Here is an 11772-nt window from a genome sequence, read left to right as displayed (position 1 = left end):
TGTAATTCACATCAGAGAGCTTAGCAAGAACAATGAATGAACCATTTTTATAACTGGTTAGTTTTGAGGACAGCTCCCTCTTTTGTCTGGGAAAATAAACAAATAATAAATCTCCAATCTTGAAGCTTTCCCAATTCTGCTTCTTATCATGATATTTTTTTCTGTTTGAGTATTTCTGTACCTGTGTGTTCTCGTCCTAACATAAGGAAATTCGGTGTTGTGTCGTGCAGTACGATGAGCAGTAAGCCAGCATTACATAAGGTAACTGCTCATCCCAGTCTGTATAATATTCGTTGACGTAGCCACTCAACATGCTCAATAAGGTGCGATTAAATCGTTCACCCATACCACCAGACTGCGGATGGTACGGAGTCGTATAAGTTTTGTGTATGTGTAATAGTGTGCACATTTCAATAAAGAGTTAACTCTTAAATTGACGACCCTGACATGAGTAAACGGCATATGGAACACCGTATCGTACAATGAACTCTTTGACGACGACCTTTGCAACATTTCGCGCTTCCATATTAGGCATGAGATAGTTCTCTGTCCATTTCAAGTAATGGTCGGATACAACCAATATCTATCTGTTTCTTCTCATTGTTTCTGGCAGTTCATTTTATATGTCTAAAACTATTCTTTCAATGGTACGACCTGTTTCAACAATCTGCATTGGAACACGCTTTGTTCTGTTGGAACCATGTGTTTTTCTTACTCCAAAATGTCCATAAGTTCGGTTGTCATGCCAATATTTGAGCACTGTTTGTCATCAGCTTCTCGGAATGATTGCTTGAAGTTTAGTTGTGTTTATTTTAAAATATCCCAGTTTCTGTATAAGATGTCATCCTTGCCAACTAATCTTTCATACTGGGCGAGTAAAAACTTCTCTACTAAACTCTCAGTACCAATGTCCCTTTTCAAAGGTTTCACACCTTTGAGTAACCATTGTATTGGAATCTTCTTCTTGAAGCAATTTCAGCTCAGGGCTTGACAAATTTAAGTCTTTGTGCTTTCCACTTTGATGGCAAGGTATGCGTCTCATAGCATCCGCATTATGGTGTAATTTTCCGGGTCTATGCTCAATGTCTATAATATATTCCGAAAATATATCGACCCATCTAGCTAATTGACCTACGGGGTTTTTGAATCTCATCAGCCATTTTAATGAGCTGTGGTCTGTTTTAATTATTAACGTTTTTCAGAGTAGATAGTGTCGGAAGTAGCGTGCAAAGTAAACAACAGCAAGAAACTCCTTTCGAGTTATGCAATATTAGTTTCTTTCTGGTTAAGATAGAGTTCTGCTCATATAGGCTATAACGTTCTCACTTTCATTACTCCTTTAAGATAAAACAGCTCCAATTGCATCAGAGCTGGCGTCTGTATCTAGGATAAAAGGTTTAGAAAAATCTATATATACCAATATTGGAGCTTGTGTTAGACAATTCTTTAGAGTTTCAAAGGCGTTCTGAAATTACTTGGTCGAGACAAAATCATGTTGCTTCTCAGGTCAGTCAATGGTTTCGCCTTCTCAGCATATTTCTCAATGAATCTTCGGTAATATCCACACAACCCTAGGAATGATCTCATCTCTTTTGCTGTTGTGGGAACAGGCCAATCTCGTAAAGATTTAACTTTCTTTGGATCAGTTGATACACCCTTACTCGAGATTATACGACCAAGGTATTCAACTTCTTTAGCAAATAGTGTACATTTCTTTGCTCTGAGTTTCAGCCCAGCTGCTTCCAATTTTTCAAGGACCTTACTCGAGTTCTCCAAAGAATGCTCAAACGACTAACTGATTACGATATTGTCGTCAAGATAAATGAGACATTTGTGCCAGTGCAATCCTGAAAGTACTCCATTAACCTCTCAAATGTGGCAGGAGCATTGCTGAGACCGAAAGGCATAACATGGAACTCGTAAAGAACCCGCTTTGTTGAGAAAGCCGTCTTTGGTTTGTCTTGCAAGTGCATCTCAACTTGCCTGTATCCAGAACAAAAGTCTTAATTACTGATCTACATTTAGCCGGCCAGGTAGTCTAAGTGCTTCTTCAATACGTGGAAGGGGATATGCGTCATTCACTGTCACAGCAGTAAGTCTTCTATAATTGACACAACGCGGGTAGGATAAGGCAACTCTCAGCGATCGATTGAGCAAACATTCCTCTGATCGATATGACGTCACAATAAGCAGCATGATGTCATATAAAAACTACAGGCGTAAAATGTAACTAGAAACTCTTCTAACTGAATATATCTTCGATTTCTCTGTATTACGTTTAATTACCATTGATGACGTCACAAGCATGTTTAATAGAGAAGATCCATGTCGGAAGACAATTCATCGGAATGCAGTGTAAACAATGCCGAAATAAGACTTATTTCATACTGATACACAAGATTTAGATGAATGTCAGTTTGGATATAAGCAGAATAATACGGGCATTGATATTTTGTTTTATTAGTCAATGTTATAAGGTAAACTGATAGACATTTATGTGGCTTGACCGGCCTTTCCTCTGTCAGTGTGTACAAAAAAGGCAAAAGTGAAACACTACTCCGAATATTATGAAAGTTAAATTTGGCAAATATCAAAAGCATATGACTTAAACTTCTTGAAAGTGCTGCTAGAGTTTGGGCTTTGTGGTTGTAAATGAAAAATGCGGAGTATTTTTAATGACATTAAAAAAGTTGAGGGGGGTTCTGATATATAATGACAATATTTATTTTATGTGATTAACAATAGGATTCTAGCAGTTATACGGACAAACATAAACTAATTGCCGATAGAATTATTGTATCATACATACAAATGAACTTCGGTGTGTTGTTACACTTTTTGGTTTTTTTCTTAAGGTAAAAAAGTGACCTATTCTTAACTGTCACATATTACCATGGCACGGCAGCTTCAAAGATCGAGTCGAGTCCAAAGTAGAAAAATAATATCTTGGTGAACAAATTTTCTTGGTCTTATTATTCAGCACTGTTTTCATAAAATAAAAAGTTTTTAAATTGATCATAATCTTGACGGTCATTAAACTAAGAGTTGCCTTTACCTACCTGCGTACTAAACTTTGTTTGTGATATTTCTATAAGAACTTAATTACAAACTACTAATAAAAAAATAGTTGATAGTGAAGCAAGTTCCATATTCTCTAATGGGAAAATACCACAATACAAGCCTAATTGGGACACGTCTGTTCTTCTCTGCAGTCAGAACTATTCTGATCTGTTTGTTGATGATGCGACGCTTTTATACCCTTCAACGCGGAGGTCTGAGAAAACATCCCTTTATCAAAAGCGGGAAATTCATACAATCACATCTATATATATTACACTGTTACACTATCTGTAGATGTATATATAAAGCACAGGGAAATTCACCTTACTGGAGCTCCACCTCCGTCCTGGCCGGGGCTTGAACTCACGACCTCTAGAACCCATTGTGACCCTTCTGTTGTTATTCTTTAGACTTTTGATATCATAAGTCAGTTCATGTTTTATGATATTTATTAAGCACACTTATCGTGGAAACTAGATTGGGGCTCAACAACGTTTAGTTTACTGGGTATTAACTTTTCTGTCGATCTTGAAAAAGTTATTGAGTAAAACTATTATATACAAGTTCCAAAAATTAAAAGCATGCTTCAACAATGGAAAAGAAGAAACCTTACACCAATTGGACGTGTGACGGTAGTAAAATCTCTAGTTATTCCAAAAATCAACCATTTATTTATGTCTTTACCTACTCCTAAAGAGGTAATCACCACATTGAACAAAGACATTTTTGAATTTTTTTGGAATGCCAAATGTGATAAAATAAAACGTGCAGTAGTTATTCAAGAATATCAAAAAGGTGGTTTAAAAATGTTGGATATTAACAAGTTTATTATGTCATTAAAATGTTCATGGATTGAAAGATTAATTGTTGGACATAGCTCATGGACTTCCATATTGAAGGCCATTAATGGTGAAGACTTTGTCAACTTGTTACTAGATTTTGGTGACGCATTTATTACTGAATGTGTTATTCCGAAAAATAATAATTTTTGGAAAGATGTATTTAAATCAATGCTCTATGTTATAAAATCTTTTGATGATAATTATATTGAGGAAAATTTTTTATTTATGCCTATTTGGTATAATAGTCATATTAGAGTTGGTATGAAAACATTGTTTATAAAAAGTTGGTACAAAAAAGGTGTAAAGGTCATCAATGACTTTCTAGATGATAATGGAAATTTTTTGTCACATGTAAGTTTTCAAAAAAAATTTGATTTGCATATTTGTACAATGCAATACAACAGTATAGTTAGTGCTATATCAACATATCTAAGATCCTCTCTTCCAGTACATATCAAATGTTTATTTAAGAGATCCTTTACTCCATATATTCCATTATATTACAAACCTTTTCTTTTGCAAGATAAATGTACAAAACCAATTTATAAACAGTTAATTGCCTGTAAAATAACCCCAACTGCAATACCAAAGTGGAATTCAGAATTGGTATAATATGGGGTAGAAATTTGTGTTTCTGATGCTTTTAATGTATGTTTTAAGACAACCAATGACTCATCTATTCAATGGTTACAATACAGATTACTTCATAGAATTCTTCCTGTAAATTACTATTTGAAAAAAATCAATGTTGTATCTTCTGATTGCTGTTCCTTCTGTGAACGTGATGTTGAGACAATCCAACATGTTTTTGTAAGCTGTGAAAAAATATCAACAATTTGGAGCAACCTAAGCATGCATATTTACCAATATACTTCTATACGAATTGGTTTCAATGTTATCAATATTTTATTGGGTGAACTCCCATTGTCAAAAGACAATAAAGTTGTAAACTTTATAATTTTGTACACAAAACAATATTTATTTTGCTGTCTTAAAAAAGATATACTGCCTAGTCTACTAGGGCTGCTATTTTATCTATATAACAAATACAAAGTTGAAAAATATATTTCATGTCAGAAATTTCAAATGCAAAAGTTTACTAACAACTGGCATGTATGGAAACATATATTTGATACAATTCAGTAATTTTTTATTTTTTGTTTCTTCTTTGTTTATTATTAATATTAACCGTTTGCCTTTGTTAAATAAGCAACCACTGCCAAATCTGGATGAATGTGAGCACGAATGTGTGAGTGGATGAATAAAAAATGGCTTTGAATTATATTATTAAAATGTTTGTATGCATATGAAAAAATAATAAATAAAAAAAAAAAAAAGCACACTTATCGTATAGTGGTATAAAATCAATCTACAATTTCTTAATCAAATCAATAGCGTAAAAAATAAGTAAATAGAATAAGCATTTTTTATACATCCTTTCGGGTCACAGATCATAAGTTTCTTATCAACGAAGTCCATTGTTAAAGGTTAATTACAATCAAGAGTCTTGCATCCGTTGACCGCTTTCCAAAATCCAATTATCATGGGGAGTCTTACTCTTCTTGGTCATTCTGCTGACACAACGAATTCAAACTACGTCAAGTGTACTTTTCGGTCAAGGACCTTTAACATTAATCACTATACACTTATCTCGTATCGAGTGAGCAACAAGCTAATGACTTATTAACGTAAAGCAGATTACAATTATAAAATTATATTTCATAGATATATATGACTATCTGGTTACATACGTCCCCCTAACAAAAGAAATATCCCCGAGGGAGATTTCTTTCGCCAAGTGACCGTGTGAGAATTTATCCTTCAAACTCTTTTAGGTCAAATGAATTCCTTGTGACACACCGGTCAGAACATCTATGTTAAGAGGTCGAATGAAGTGACCACATTCCTATACCAGCTTGGGATACAATAATATAGTCTGTCAAATAATACTTATACTTCACACATTTCTATATATAATTGTTTGGCATTTAATGCAAAAAGTTAATAATAACCAATATACTTTTAACAACAATAATAATTAATACAAAATAATCAAAGTCAAATAAAATCGCAATTAAATGAGATCAGGATTGTCCAATGTCTAAAGTTTCACACACATAACATATAATGTCCATTATTAAATGTTAATTCAAGCATAAGCGCTGCGAGAATTATAATAAAATACATAAGCTTATATAAAGGTTACACAGTCCAGCGTACATAAAGGTTACACAGAAGTTATCGGTTTCCACAACAGCATCCATTTCGAATAATCGGAACGATAATCAAGAAAACGTTTGCGTAATTCGGAGTTGATGAATTCCATTCGCAGTTCACAGCTCACTGTATTTTATTTCAAATTTAACATTTCATAATTATTTTCAAAACATCTTACATTATTCACTATTTTTGAAATATATAGAATACAAAATTTTTTATTAGTACATCAACGGCACTTCCTGCCCAAATGGCGAGTAGGCTCCCCGCGGAACTTCGACTGCGTTCCTCTATTTCTTAGACATTAACGTCCTTTCTGCAATGTATTCTCGTGCCAAGTCCGGGTCTGGTCCATAGCGTTCAGGCCTCGGATATTCGGAGTTGCTATTCTCTCCGGTCAACTGGTATGCTAATTCTTCGGTGATTGGTTCCATAACGTGAGCGTCTGCAAGTGATCGTCGTGGATTTCCATGTCGGCGAGGTTCTTTTGAGGTTGTCGCGTTCTCTACTAGGGATTTCATTTCAATAGTCTCTTGGGAATTCCCTTGATTAGGATTCACTCCACAGAAAACGGTTCTTCCAGAACTTTCCTCATCCCTGTCACCACCCCTTTTTTGACAACCCGACTAGCAACCATGGCACATATATCGAAACTTTTTGATAGTTTTACGTTTCATGATACAAATTCCAAATACAATTATTATTGCCAAAATCAAAAATATAAAACCAAAGACTTGTCCAATGTCCAATGTCCAAAGTTCCACACACGTAACATATTATGACCATTATTAAATGTTAATTCAAGCATAAGCGCTGCTAGAATTATAATAAAATGCATAAGCATATATAAAGGTTACACAGTCCAGCGTACATATGTTTCATTATACAAATTCCAAATACAATTATTATTGTCTAAATCAAAAATACATAAAACCAAAGACTTCCCACCCAAGGCGATGATTCCATAAGTTGTAGTTCATTGTTTTACCGGCAATTCAGCCGTTAGTGTGTCCATGGGGTAAACTTTAATATCGTTTAATTTATCGGGAATCTTAATGTGTTCTATCCCTGGAAATTGAATATTAAGAGGATCCCAAAGTGTGTATGTATTTATTCCATCAATAAAATGAGAGGAGTCAGACCTATTAAATTGATTTTCTCGATTGTAGTAAGGAGGAAGTAATAATAAACCTTGAAAACCAGACCATCCTTGTCCCAAATTTAAGATGTTTATCCTACCATTTTATAATTTTACCAGTAATTTTTAATTTCTTACAACAACTCGATTGCTTTACTTAGTCGCGGGTTCCGTTATTTCAAACGTGTTACGTCCGTGGTATTTCATCATCAGTCAAAATGTCAAAGAGGTCATACTATCGTACTTATTCACAAGCGAACAATTTATACAAAGCAAACTTACTCATCATTAGTTATATTTACAACACATTATACAATTGCTTTAATCATGTCGGCCATTTTGTCCGCCACCATAGCAAGACAATCCTTTACCTGCTGTTGTTTGCTACCAGCTATATTCTTACGAGGTTTTGGAGTTGGTTTACGCAGTTTGGGGATGGGTTTACGGGTTAAGCCTAGGCCTACTTTTGAATTTTTTTCACCAATTTCCATTTCCTCGTCTGAGGGTATAGCTGGGGTATCTAAGGGTACCTCATAATTTTGATCATGACTAGACTTTAACCCGTGCGAGCACACGTTGACATTGCATATGATACAGGACATTTACGAAATAAATACATGGACACACCGTATACTTGACATTTACATAACCAAGCTTTAAGCCTACAATAATGCTATTAATTTCACTAAACTCTTATTAGTTAGAATAACCTTACTGTGTCTCGGGACAGGCCTTCACAACAGTTCCTCATATACCCGTAATGTAGCAAAAAATTGTAGAATTGCCCCGAAACGATTTTCGAGAAAAATTATGAAGCTGCATTGAAAATAGCAGTTAAATTTTTCATAACAAACCATTTTGAATTAAACACTTTTTTCCCAACGTTTACATGCTTCGAATTTACACACCATGCTGACATTCGGAACTCTCGGGATTTTTCATATTAAATGCACTGAGTTACAGTTATCTCCCGTATTTCCTTTGATAAACAGAATATATGACAAATTTTCAATGAAAATTTACACGTATTTTCATTATCGTTTCTGAGTTTATACATGGAAATGTGATATTGTGGAAACATAAACTAAAGAGCTTCCCGTGATTTAATGTGATTGTAATGCGCATGCGCAAGATTGTAAAATCCAAAAAATTCAGATGATTTCCGGACTTTTAAAAGGAATTTTCGTTGATTATTTATTAGCAAAGCTTGATTGAAAAAAAATTTAAAACAAATTGGTAATCTTCAAGTACCAATGCTGTTTAAAATATATAAAACAAAAGACATTACTCGTCCGGTTTCTCGGTATTAAAGCCCGAAAATTCGAGTCTGTTATTTTAATATAGTAGTATAGATATTCACTTTGTTCTGACACAAGGTTCTCATCCGATTCCGACTCTACAGTCTGTTCATGCTCGCCCTTACTCGGTCGACTATCCATGATGTCTTTCGCTCCTACACGTCTCTGAAGCTCAGCTAAGGGTATCTCTTCTTCGTCTGAAGAACCCTCTCTCTCTCTTGTTGTTTAAACCATACAGCTCTTTCTAACGGCTCTGGCTGCACCTCGTCATCATCTTCCGAAGATAATTCCTCTTCAGGTGGTACCACATAACTGGTTTTTCTCAGAGTCCTTCGACCTTCTTCAATATCTTGCGAGTGGGGCCAGTGCGAAATATCTGCCAATCTCAATTGCTGTGCATGGCACTTAGTAATAGATCTAGTTAACTGATCCTTCACCACAAAACTGACTAGTCCTTTTTGTTCAATAATTAGTTAGTAAGGGAACCACTTTTTATCTAGTTTATTTTGTCTCCTGCTGTACCTGACATAGACTGGATCTCCTACCTGGAAATCTTCATCTTTGCTCTTCTTATCAGCCTGGGCTTTCTGTTTCTTCTTGGCTTCTTTCATATTACGATGTACTAGCATAAACGCCTTGTTTTGTTCTTGAAGGGCGATCGTACGTTGATCTTCCCCTGCATATCTTCGACGAGGTTTCAGTAAAGTATGAAGAGGTAATACAACGTCTCTATTGTACATCAGATAATGTGGGGAAAACTTTGAGGACTCATTCGGGTGAAATTAAATGGCTGCTAATATCTGGTTAAGATGAATATCCCATGTTTGAGCGTTGTCTGTTATCTTTTTAGCCATTACGTCATGAAGAGTGCGGTGGAATCTCTCCACTTTGCCGTTGCCTTGAGGACTGTAGTAAGATGTTCTGTTGTGGTTAATGTTTAGTTCTTCACATTCTCTGTGTCATTGGCTGTGAGAATTTGAAGAGGACAGCCATATTTTGGGTATATGTCTTCCAATATAAGTTGCACTATATTGTCAGCTGACTTGTAAGGATCAGAGAAGACTTCCAGCCATCCAGAGTAAATGTCAATGAAAGAAACTAAATACTTGTTTCCTGTCAGTGAAGTTGGGTATGGTCCTGACAAATCGAGTCCTACCTTAGCCATTGGAAAAGTGGTATTTCTGTCTCTTGAAGTGGAGGTTGAGTTCTCTTATTGCTCCTTGTTTGGCATATTACGCACCCTTCTATCTAAGAATATAACCTCTTGTATACGTTTACCATATAATATGTTTGTCTGATTACATCATACGTGTTGTTCATTCCCATATGTCCAAGTCCATCATGGGATTATTGTACTACCAACAGTTCTAACTCACGTTGTATATAGAGGCGCAGTCTCGGGCCTTCGGAATTTTCATCTGAAAGATAGTACATTAAGCCATCTATTTCAAAAAACTTCTTTTCTTCGGTCGCTGTTGATTTTCCTTTCCTCAATCTATTCTCCAGCTTCTTGATCTGCTCATCATTTTGTTTGCTTTCCTTCATGTTGACACCTTAAGGTAAATCGATGAAAGAATACTGTGCCGGATAATTATGCCAGTGCCAAGGTGGCATTTTTGCACCCGCTTAAGATGCAGTTTCGGAAAAATCCATGTTTACCAAATGATAGACCATTGTCTAGAGAGTATAAAACCACTTTTGTTTTTAGTGTGTTTCACCTGACAGGTGAGCTATTTACCTTTAAAAATTAATATCCCATCGGAAAATGATAATTCCCATAGGAGAATTGATTCTCCTACAGGAAATATTGACAATCCTATAGGATTTTTTTAAAGTCCTATAGGAATTATATTTCCTATAGGAGAATGATATTCCCTGTAGGAATTTGATTCAGACTATAGGATATTACATTTTCCTATCGGATTTTATCAAATCCTATCGGAATTAAAATTCCTATAGGAAGTTCTTGCATTCCGATAGGATATTTCAAATACCTATAGGAATATTGTTTTTCCTATGATACAATGATAACAAAGGTGGTTGTTAACTCTTTAAGCAATGGTCTATCGTATGGCATATTTGAATTTTTCGATATATGCAGCTTAAGCGGGTGCAAAAATGCCACCTTGGCACTGGCATAATTATCCGGCACAGTGTTAAAGGCTTCAGCAATTCGTCCTGCTGCTTATTTCGCACCTGGCTAATCTTTTAGGTGAGAAAGCAAGTATAGGAGAATAGGTTCCAGAGGTCGTGAGTTCAAGCCCCGGCGGAGGTGGAGCTCCAATAAGGTGAATTTCTCTGTGCTTTATGTGTATCTAAAGCATTCACTATGGGCAGGTATATGTCAATTTGAGAATAATTGCAATGTTTGTGCTTCTCATATGTATATATCTATGCAATGCGTATCGTCCCGATCCTCTCAAATTGTCGTTTAACTGTATTCCACATGTATCTCAAACGACTGTGTAGTGAGCGACCAGCGTGCTAGTTTCTATTCGTCATCGAAAGCAAGATTTTTGTCTTGCCTCGATGGCCCAGTTGTTAGCGCGATGGCCGCTCAATACTAGGAGAATGGGTTCCAGAGGTTGTGAATTCAAGCCCCGTCCGGGGCGGAGGTGGAGCTTCGATAAGGTGAAAATACAGTCAACATTTGTTTTGTTATATGAAGAAACAATTCAAAATTTAAGTAAGGATTTGAAAACAGATCGCCGTAATGTTCTCAGCTCAACATAAAATTCACGATTTCAATTTTGTGCATTTTCCAAACTATCGTCGGCATCAAACGGTCACTGTTAATATTCCACCACCGATAGAATTTAACGTATTTAACGTTTAATGTTCTATCTGATTATACTTCACACTTAATTGCAAATTCTTATATCCGTTATGATAGCAAACCGTCGCATTGCGCGTCCGTTGTTTATTGCCTATTATGACGTCACGTTGATTTGGAGTCGCGAATTGTTTTCCCTTTACGAATCAACAAATCATAAGCGATTAAGTGAAATCGTGGTAATATTCTCTATATGTTATTCCTAGCCTGTCAAATTTAGAAATATATTGACCGGTCAATATTTTCGGACAAGCTAGAATATTACAATAGAGTTATCTAGTGAAAACATTATACTGAATATAACAAATATAAATATGGCCCGGCGAATCTGTACCAGCGTTGTAGATGAGGAATGGAGAAAAACAAGACTGTCCGAACTTAATT

Source organism: Crassostrea angulata, chromosome 7, assembly GCF_025612915.1.
Source record: "Crassostrea angulata isolate pt1a10 chromosome 7, ASM2561291v2, whole genome shotgun sequence".
NCBI classification, from domain to species: Eukaryota; Metazoa; Mollusca; class Bivalvia; order Ostreida; family Ostreidae; genus Magallana; species Magallana angulata.
This window is presented reverse-complemented; position numbering follows the sequence as displayed.